The sequence below is a fragment of the Vicugna pacos genome, chromosome 9, assembly GCF_048564905.1.
Source record: "Vicugna pacos chromosome 9, VicPac4, whole genome shotgun sequence".
Taxonomy (NCBI): Eukaryota; Metazoa; Chordata; class Mammalia; order Artiodactyla; family Camelidae; genus Vicugna; species Vicugna pacos.
Window position 1 is genome coordinate 26,199,919 of NC_132995.1, and position 9,988 is coordinate 26,209,906.

The 9,988-nt window shown below is 46.2% G+C and overlaps 1 non-coding gene and 1 pseudogene across 1 annotated transcript; one reads left to right on the top strand and one right to left on the bottom strand.

Moving 5' to 3' along the window:
• Nucleotides 1-6,087: 6,087 nt before the first annotated feature.
• LOC116281968 (small nucleolar RNA SNORA70) lies at nucleotides 6,088-6,224 on the bottom strand. Its single transcript, XR_004191444.1, has one exon. It is a non-coding gene; the product is annotated as a small nucleolar RNA SNORA70 (small nucleolar RNA).
• Nucleotides 6,225-7,869: 1,645 nt separating this feature from the next.
• Nucleotides 7,870-8,898, top strand: LOC102537148 (zinc finger protein AEBP2-like; annotated as a pseudogene).
• Nucleotides 8,899-9,988: the final 1,090 nt, after the last annotated feature.

A 9,988-nucleotide genomic window follows, 5' to 3' on the forward strand; every position in this document is an offset into this window, starting at 1 on the left:
CCAGAGATGGGCTGGAGGACTATGGGGCAGGCTTGGGGAGCCCAGCAGGGCCGCACAAAGGTCAGGAGAAACCTGAGCCCTTTACTCAGATGAGGCAAAAGGAGTGATGGGGAGAGATTTGATGAAGAGCCAAAACAGCCCTCGTTTTCTGTCCTTCAGGGCTCTTATCAGTGTGGAATTGTTTCATCTTAAGATATTTGTTATCTGCTATGTGAGCCCCATGAAGTGTAAGCCCCCTGGCCTGGCCTGGCCTTGGGTGGATCTGGACACCTGAGCTCTGGTCCAGATCTGTCAGTAATGATGGGTTGGGCCACGTGAGTCACCTCTCCTCCATGAGCCTCAATTTCTTCATCAATATAAATAAGAATAGTGGTTATAAATTAATGTGGGTGGGCAGCCATGTCATAGAGGAAGCCTGAAATTGAGTCAGGTCAGGTCTGGGTTTGAGTCTCCGTTTTCTCACTTTTCAGGCTTGTGACTGGGCAAGTCACTTAACCTCAGTGACCCCGTTTCTCATCTGTGAAATGGGCGTGATGTCAGCCCCCTCCAGGGCTACCAACAGTAGTGCTTTATCTCAAAGCTCGGCAGTGGGGCAGCTTTTCCGGTGATTCATTATGCTGTGGGTAAGAATTCTCTGTACATGCTAGTCATCGTTATTAATAATCAACTTAAGGCCATGAACTTGTCATTTAGGAAGGAAGCCTGGGGGGGTGGACATTACGCTGGGAAACCCCCCCAGTCTAGCTGCATTCTTTTTCCTCTTCTCTGCTGGCTGAGGAAATCAGCTGGTACCAGGAGGGCCTGAGGGACCAGACAAGCTCTTTCCCTGAAAGGAAGGCCTAGTTCTTGCTTTTCCCCACCTCTCCCTGAGGGGCCCAACCCCCACCCCCTCACCTCAGTCTAATCATGAGGAGAAATTTGAGGCAAATCCCAATGGATGAACGTTGTATAATACATGTGACCCGTTCTCAGAACTGTCAAGGTCATCAGAAACAAGGCAAGTCTGAGGAACTGTCACAGCCAAGAGGAGCCTCAGGAAACGTGACGGCTAAATCCTGAGTGGGATCCTGGAATAGGAAAAGGGCATTAGGGAAAATTAAGGAAATCTGAGTCAAGCATCGGCTTCAGTTCATAATGCATCAATATTGCTTCATTTGTGGTAACGGATGTGCCACATATACTCACGATGTTAATAATAATAGGAGGAATTGCTTGTGGGGCTGTTATGAACTGAATATTTGTGTTCTCTCCAAGTTTGTACGTTGCAATCCTAACCCAGAATGTGACGGTGTTAGAAGGTGGGGATTTGGGGGTGATGAGGTCATGAGGGTGGAGCCATCCTGAATGCGATTAGCGACCTTATAAGAGGAGACACAAGAGCTTGGTTATGGTCTCTTCTCTCTGCCAGGGGAGGATGCAAGGGGAAGACAGATGTCTGCAAACCAGGAAGAGGCCCTCACTGAGACACTGGCTCTGCCAGCGCCTTGATCTTGGACTTTCCAGCCTCTGGAACTGTGAGAAATAAATGTGATTGTTTCAGGCACCAGTTTATGGTATTTCTGTTAGGGCAGGGGCAGTATATGGGAACTGTGAGCTCTCTGCAAATTTTCCAAAAATCTCCATCTGTTTTTAAAGAATTTACTTTGAAAGATGCCTGTTTTCAACAGAATAAGAAGATGGTCACCAAAATGGTAATTATCTCAGGGAGGGGGGAGTTCAGATCTTTTTTATTTTCTTCCTTATCCTTTCGGGTATTTTTTGGTATTTGTTACAGTAAAATTTTTAAATTTAAGGAGAGGGAGGGAGGGAGGGAGTAAGGGTGGGAGAGAAGGAGGGAGTAAGGGTGGGAGAGAAGGAGAGAAAGAGAGAGAATGAGAAAGGGAGGGGGAGAGAGAAGGAAGGCAGGAGGGAGGGAGGGAGTCTAAAGCATACGGGGCATGCAGGCCCCACCCAGCTCAGCCATCAGCTGACGCAGGGTGAGATGCAGGGAGGCAAATGAGCTCTCAGCGGTGCAGAGGTGCCTCAGCCTTTCCCCAGAGGCCTGTGTCCTTCTCAACCCTGGCGCAGGTTTGCTTGGGGCCCAATGAGGGTGCGAGTTCCAGCATCTCCATCCCAAGTACAGTGGCTCCCCCCTCCCAGGGCAGGCGGCACCCCAGTGCGCTGAGGGCTGGGGGGGCTGGCCTGTGCAGGTGGATGACTCAGGAGTGCTGAGAGGACCAAAACATTCATCGCCCTGGCCCGGGGCTTTTCAAGTTTCCCCAAAGCCCTCTCCCAGACAGTGACTCACCACCCATCACCCCCACCCCCATCACCCCTACCCCGCTAGACGGCAGCTCAGAGCTGTGTCACCTCCTGCTGTGGGGGACAGGGGAGTCTGGCCTCTGAGGTCCAGACAAGCCAGGCTCCAACCCCCACCATGCTCTGGGGAGCCCAAAGTTCTCAAGTCTGGGGCAGATTCCCCGAGGCTTCACTTTCTTGTGGTTTCTTTTGGCCTTGGCTCTTTCTTCTGCGTCCGTCGTCTCTGTTCTGCTCTTTGGGGACCCCAGAGAAGTTCAGCTCCTTTGTCAGTGTCTATCACAAAGGATAAAAAGCCATTCTCACCAGTCAGGGCTTGTCTGAGGCATCAAGAGACAGGGTCACACTGTAGGCGGCATACCAAGCCCTTTAAATAATTGAGGGCCTTCCTGGACCCCTCCCTGCTCCTCCTCGCCCCTCCTCCACGTCCCTCCTTTCCCTGAGACGCTCTCGCTGTCCCTGAGCTCCAAAGTGGTCCCATCACTTTGCTGGCCAGAGCGCTCTCCTGGGTCCCTCTTCTATCTACCATTCAAAGCTCTTTCAATGCACCACAGGCAGTCCGGCTGCTGGCTTAACAGGAGAAGCTCTCTGCTGGAGGCAGCTGCATCTTTTTAATTAATCAAGTAATTATTTTATTGAAGTATAGTCAGTTTACAATGTTGTGTTAATTTCTGGCGTACAGCAGAGTGCTGTTTATCTATTTTATATATAGTAATGTGTATCTGCAAATCCCAAACTCCCAATTTATCCATTCATCCCCTCCTTTCCCCCTGGTAACCACAAGTTTGTTTTCTATGTCTGTGAGTCTGTTTCTATTTTGTAGATAAATTTATTTGTCTCTTTTTTTTTTTTAGATTCCACATATAAGTGATATCATATGGTATTTTTCTCTCTTACTCTGACTTACTTCACTTAGTATGACAATCGCTAGGTCCATCCATGTTAATGCAAATGGCATTAACTCATTCTTTTTTATGACTGAATAGTGTTCCATTGTGTGTGTGTGTGTGTGTGTGTGTGTGTGTACACATACACCACATCTTCTTAAACCAACTGTCTGTCGATGGACATTTAGGTTGTTTCCATGTCTTGGCTATTGGAAATAATGCTGCTGTGAACATTGGGGTGCATTTTATTTCAGTATTTGTATTGAAGTGTGACATCCAGGGTGAGGAGTGCACACATCTATGTGGATAATGTGGTGAATTTATACAAACTGAACACACTCATGCAGCCAGCACTCTGGCCAGAAGGGGGAGCACAGCCAGCATCCAGAAGCCCCTCTCCTGCCCCAGGGAGAATCACCATCCTGACGTCTAATGGGGCAGATGGACCGCTTCTGGTTCTGTTCTTCCTGGTCAGTGGCTTCACACAGCACGTGTTCCTTGCATCTGGCCTCTTCCCCTCGGCATCATGTGTGTTGTGTGGAGATGCAGATCTCCATTCTCACTGCTGCATCACCATTTGGTGACTCTATCACAGTTTATTCTACTCCTGATCGGCATCTGGGCTGTTTCCAGTTTTATTTAATATAGCGCTGCCATGAAGGTCTGTGCATGTATCTTTCAATGAGCACGAGTGTGGATTCCTGCTGGGAGTGGAATAGCTGGGTCATAGGGGGTGCATCTCTTTCCACAGTTTTCCAAAGTGGTTGTAACAATTTACCCTCTTGCCACTGGTTTATGGCAGAGAATTCTAGTTGTTCCACATCCTCACCAACACGGTATTTTCTCTTTCACCTCTGCTTTTCTGTTGGATATAGCTGTGATGTTAAAAATTTTTTTTTTCAATTCCTTTTGACCACTTTCACCCGTTTCACCCATCTCCCACCCCTCACCTTTGGCAACAACTTATCTGCTCTCTGTAACTATGAGCTCAGTTTTTCTTTCTTTTGTTTTTCTCCCTCAGTAGAGGCACTGGGGATTGAAGCCAGGAGGTTTTTTTTTTTTTTTTAGATTCCACATATAAGTGAAGTCATACAGTATTTGTCTTTCTCTGTCTTACTTCACTTAGCATAATACCCTCAAGGTCAATCCATGTTTTTCACAAGTGGCAAGATTTCCTTTTATCTCATGGCTGAATAACATTCATATATAGATATATATGTGTGTGTGTGTGTGTATACACGTATATATACATATATCTCACATCTTTTTCATATATATTTAAGACTACTGATGGTTATTGTGTGTGTGTGTGTGTATGTGTGTGTGTATATATATATATATATATACATATATATATAATATATCTCATATCTCTTTTATCCATTTATCTAGCCATTGATGGGCACTTAGGTTGCTTCCATGTCTTGGCTCTTGTAAATAGTGCAGACATTACAAGCACAAACGTGTTTTGGTTAAACAAGACAAAGAGAGCAACCCCAGAGAGAGTGCTAACACTGGCCCGGCACCTTGCTGGGCTCTTTACAGGCACTGTTGTCCACATTGCTTTCAGGAGCAAAACCCAACTTGCCATTGCTGGTCTGGCCCCTGCCTTGCCTCACACCATGCGGTCCCAGCTCTCTGCCCAGGGCCTCCCTGGCCATCTTCTATTGTCCCTTGGCACCACTGTCCCTCCTGCCACAGGGTGTTACCTTATCCTACAAGTCTGCACCTCTCCACTTCCTGGTTACTCCCTTCAGGTCACTGGTTACGTGTGGTTTCCTCAGGGACCTTCCATGCCCTTGCGGAGCTCAAGGCCCTCTATTGTCCACCCTCATGGCACTTCTGTAATTTTTCACTTGTGCACATGCTTTTTGGATGGCCTCTCACTTCCACCAGACTGGAGGCTTCTGAAGGGAAGGGGCTACATGTGGTTCTTTCCTCTGTTTTATCCTCAGAGTCCAGAGCCTCATACCTAAATGGCTCTGTATCAACTAGGATTGGGTGTAGCAGTGAAAACCCAAGATAATGGCGACTTAAACACACATTCATTTTTGCCTCATGTAAACAAAGTCCGGCAGTGAGGAGTCCCATTGCTTACCCCACGATCATGGGAATGGGGGCCCCATGGTGACCAGGAACCCACGCATCTTCTACTTTGTCTTCAACATGATGTCCAGGTTGACCACGGTAGCCATCACTGCCGAATCCTAGCCAGCAAGGAGGAGGGAACGCACATCATGCTTCATGCCTTGTTGTAAGTCTTCCCAAGTCTCATCAGCACACATGCCAGGGAAATGGGGAAATGTAATCTACTCCAGGTGGCTATGTTCCCAGCTAAAATGGGGGTTCCGTTTTCAAGAAGGGAGACTAACTAGCAGTGTCTGCCGCAGCCCTCAATAAATATTTATTGCATGGAGGAATGATCTCACTTAATACAACAATCCTCTAAGGTAAGTATTATTATCCCCAATTTATTTATTTGTTTGTTTGTTTGTTTGTTTATGACAGGAAAGTAGGATTTATTGGTGGGCGTGAGTAAGGAGGGGCCAGCACCATGTCTCTCCTGAATGCAGGGCCCACCATGTGTCCAGGGGGCCATGATCAGGGATGTGTTTGACCCCACAGCCATCTGGGATGAGTTGCTTTTCTGCCGTGTTTTCAAGTTCATCAGCATTAAACTTGGTAAATCCCCACTTCTGGGAGATGGGGATCTTCTGGTGGCTGGAGAAGTCGAACTTGGCCCTGCATAAGTCCTCAGTCACATGCTCCTTGTTCTGAAGCTTGTTTGGAGGGTCACAATGACTTGGTAGATCCTGACTACTGCCCTGAGGCTTTCCAAAGGCACCGCGCATACCTGGAGCCTAGGTTGGGGACAGCATGCCAGACATAAGTGTCCACTGGAAAGGGCTGTCCCCAGGGTCCCTTAGGGCAACCCATACGGGCAACAGGCTGCATACACGACCGAGAAGGCTGCTGTTTGCAGCCGTTTCACACCAGGCCCTTCTACAAGGAGAAGAGCACAGTCGGCTTAAATGGCTGCAGGCATTATCCCCATTTTATAGATGAGCACACTGAGGGCCAGAGCGTTAGAGCAACCTGCCAAAGTAAGGTGGCCCTGGAGCCCTGGGATATTGGCTCCAGGCTCAGATCACCTACTGCCTGCCTGTGGCACCTTGGACATTGTCTTACCCTCTCTGGGCCTGTTTTCCCATTCATACAGCCTGGGAGTCTCTGACCTTCTGTGTTCCCACAACAAATCTGAAGTCCCACAACCAGGAAGAGCCAGAACCCTGCAGTTCCCAGCCTGGGGCTCTGTCCACGGGACGGTGGGAGTCTAAGGCTAGCATCGTGAGAGCCTGGCCTTCATTCCTCCCACTGAGGGCTCTGACCTCCCACTCAGGGACCACCTGCTCCTGACATCAGCCTCCCCTACCAAGACCCCTGACTTCACTGTTTCTTAGGCCCCCCAAGCCTTCATCATCCTGTTAGTTTCCTACAGCTTGCCAACCAGGATCCCAACCTCCCCTCCATCACAGAGCCCCAGACCCTGGATTTGGAGAGCCAGTTTCTGCCCCCCACCCAGAGGCTTCACATGAGTCAGTAGCTGCTGGGAACGCTGACTGGTTTCTAGATGTCTGGTCCCAACAAGCTCTCCTCCCACCCGGGCCTGCCCGGTCTCTCCCTGCCTGCCTTTGATGTGAGCTACAGACTGGGGTGAAACACTTCCTTTCCCCACCACCCCAACACATCCACCAAAAAAATGCTTTTGCATAATCCACAAGGAATTTGGCCTCCAGGTGAAAAACTGCCTTGCTGACAGTCTCCCCAGAACACCAGTGAGTTCATTCTAGAACAGTGTGTTCCCCACCCTGCCGCCACACAGGTGACATGGGCGCCCAAGTGCGTTTGAACCCCTCTACTCAGTGCGGGACTCAACCCACCTCTTGTCATCCATTCATTGTTCACAAGACGTTGGTTGAGCACCTATTACATGCCACATTGTGCTAAATGTAGGGACTTCAGTTATGAAAAAAATAAATCCCCATGGCCTAAAGGGACAGGTGGACATTATATATAATCATCTCAATGAATATTTGATTATAGCAGGAACCACACACACTACAGAATGGAACACAGACTGATGCACACATTTCTGCCACAAGGATTTATTGAAGGCCGTCTACGAGCCAGGCTCTGTTCCATGACCGCAGATCAGAAAACCCCCAACTAGATGGGGGTCAGGTTGCCTGAATTATTCTGGAGGCTGGGTCAAAGCTAATTAGGAAAGATAAGAGGACCTGGGTTGGGTGGATTGCGGGGGAGGGTGCTTTAGACCGAGTATGTACAAGTCCTGGAACTTAGCAGGTTCATCCCAGAGGAGGGCAGTGCGGCCAAAGGATGGAGAGTGGGGAGAGGAGTCAGGGTGGTGCTGGTCCCCTGTGCCACCTGCTAGTCCATTTCCACTGGCCAAGTGTAACCAACCTCCACCCCTCAGCACATGCTCTTCTCTTTTGCCTTTGGGGCCCCAGAGCATCGCCTGCGTGGTCCTGTCCATGAGAGGGGAGGGACTGCTGGAGGGCGGGTATTAGAAGGCAGAGGAAGGGACTTCTGGTTTCTAGTCTGGCATGTCTGGAGCTCAGAAGCTGCCACTATGTCCTAACAACAAGTTAAAAAGCTGAACAAATTGATGTTGATACACAGTGGAGGGCGGGCTCCCCAGGTACCCAAACACAGTCAGCAGAACTCCTCAAAAGTTTCCAGCCAGCCAAAGGCCAAAGAAGGGTCTCCTTCTAAAGCTGGAATGAACAAAAGGAGGAAATGAAAGAACAAAAGATGACGCTCATTACCACAACCATAGGATTTCTTAGATGTACAAACACAGGATACAGTAAGACATCAAGCCATATGCTTTAACATCTCAGCTCACATAGAAAGTTCAGGGAAGGGACACAGTGTTGTTTCTCACAGTACTGTAATAGCTAAGAGAAAACAGGATTCTGGAAAGATAGAGCTTTCGCTTTATTGGATGCCTGAAGACCTTCTGCCTGATGTGTGGGTGAATGAAAGTGTGCGATATCAATTAAAAACTGCCTTGCTTTTGGATCCAAACATATACAGAACAATGCCGCAGAAGAGGTTGAAGAGGCAATAAATAAATAAATACATAGAAAGCGAACAAGCGGGGACACCTGCAGTCTTAGTCATCGACAATGGGTTTAGTAAAAGTTACGCGTTAGAGTCAAACCTCTTCCTTTTTTTATTTCTTAAATCCAGTATTTAGAATAATATGCATGCTTAGTGTAAACATTCTGTAAATGAAGTAGGCTTTTCTGTGGAATATATTAATGTATTACTGAATATCCACATTTTCATGGAATAGTACTGGGGGAGACTGAGCAAACACTCTTCTGGCAACTTAGTGAAACAGCTTCTAAAAGCCTTTGCATGCTTGCTGCTTTAAGCTGCTTTTTTTTTTTTTAAACTTTTAGTAATTACAGTAGTTTATATTGGAACAACAATTACAACATGTACCCTTACAAATACCAAAAGCACTGTAAGGATACTTCGGGTCATATTAGGAAATATTTAGACAATGCAAATTGTCGAGATAATTCACCTTTCAATTATCATCAATAGATGTGATTGGTTGCCATTTTTGTTCTTTCGCAGAACTCTGATAAGAAAAGTGTTCAATTTGTATTTAAGCAAACAATGAATGACATTTGCCATCAACTAAAAATTCATTGATGGAATTAGGGCTGAAAATTTCTGTTAAAGAGTGTTGCAGTACGTCTGGTGGCTCCCCTTTCAGGACTAGGGTTTTCTCATGGAGTACAGCATGGTAATATTTACCCAGGTAACTAATCTGTTCATGGTTTTTGAAAAACCTCTATTTCACATTATTTAATAATCCTTATGTTTTCATTTTAAGTTATATAAACTTTTATTTTTTTTCCCCTGAGGGAAGCATTTAGTTTATGAGTTGTTGTCTTTTTCTTAACATAAGAAAAATTGTATTTTTAAAAAAGTATCTTCAAACTGAATTCTTTATACACCAAAGTTGTTTTGAAAAGGAAAATAAAATCACTTTCTTGCTTAGTAATCAAGAAGCCATATGGATTTTTTTTTAATTACAGAAATGGAAATATGTGTAGCTTGTTAGTATTGTATCAAACAAATGTTGCATAGAGATAATAGAACATTGCCTGTAAATAATTCAGCAGATTTGTAATGTATTTTTCTATTATGAAATATACTGTATATGTTTTCCTAGAGGCATGAAAGTTGAATGTATGTATTATGGTTAGAAATAATATTGAAGGGTATTGTAATTCACTAGTACTGCCAGAGGAATTAATAAAGCACCTTCTTTAATAATAAATGTCATTTGCAGACAAAATAAAAAAAACCTGAGAAAACTGAAAAATTAACAACTCTTCCTAAATCCATCAGAGAAGTGGGGTCCCAAGGCAAAAAGTTGCCCCTCACCCCCAAATTGGAGACATAGACAGGCTGGATACAGAGAATCACAGCTTGTTGGAGCAAGAACATCTATGAGAACCAGCCCAGGGGTAGGAAAACCTGAGCTGTAACTTATGAGTTGCTGGAGGCTCAATGTGAACAGTTCTGAGAGTTAAAAACTCCAGAGGGACCCTGTCATGAGGGTGCCCCATGTGTCTGTGAGTTTTACCTCCAGGAGCTCTGCAAGGTAAATACTGAAGGAAAAAAAAAAAATCCCCTTGTGCTCCGACAGGGGGAAGGGAAAAGTGATCATTCTGAAATATGCCACAGCTCTTTGTTCTTCT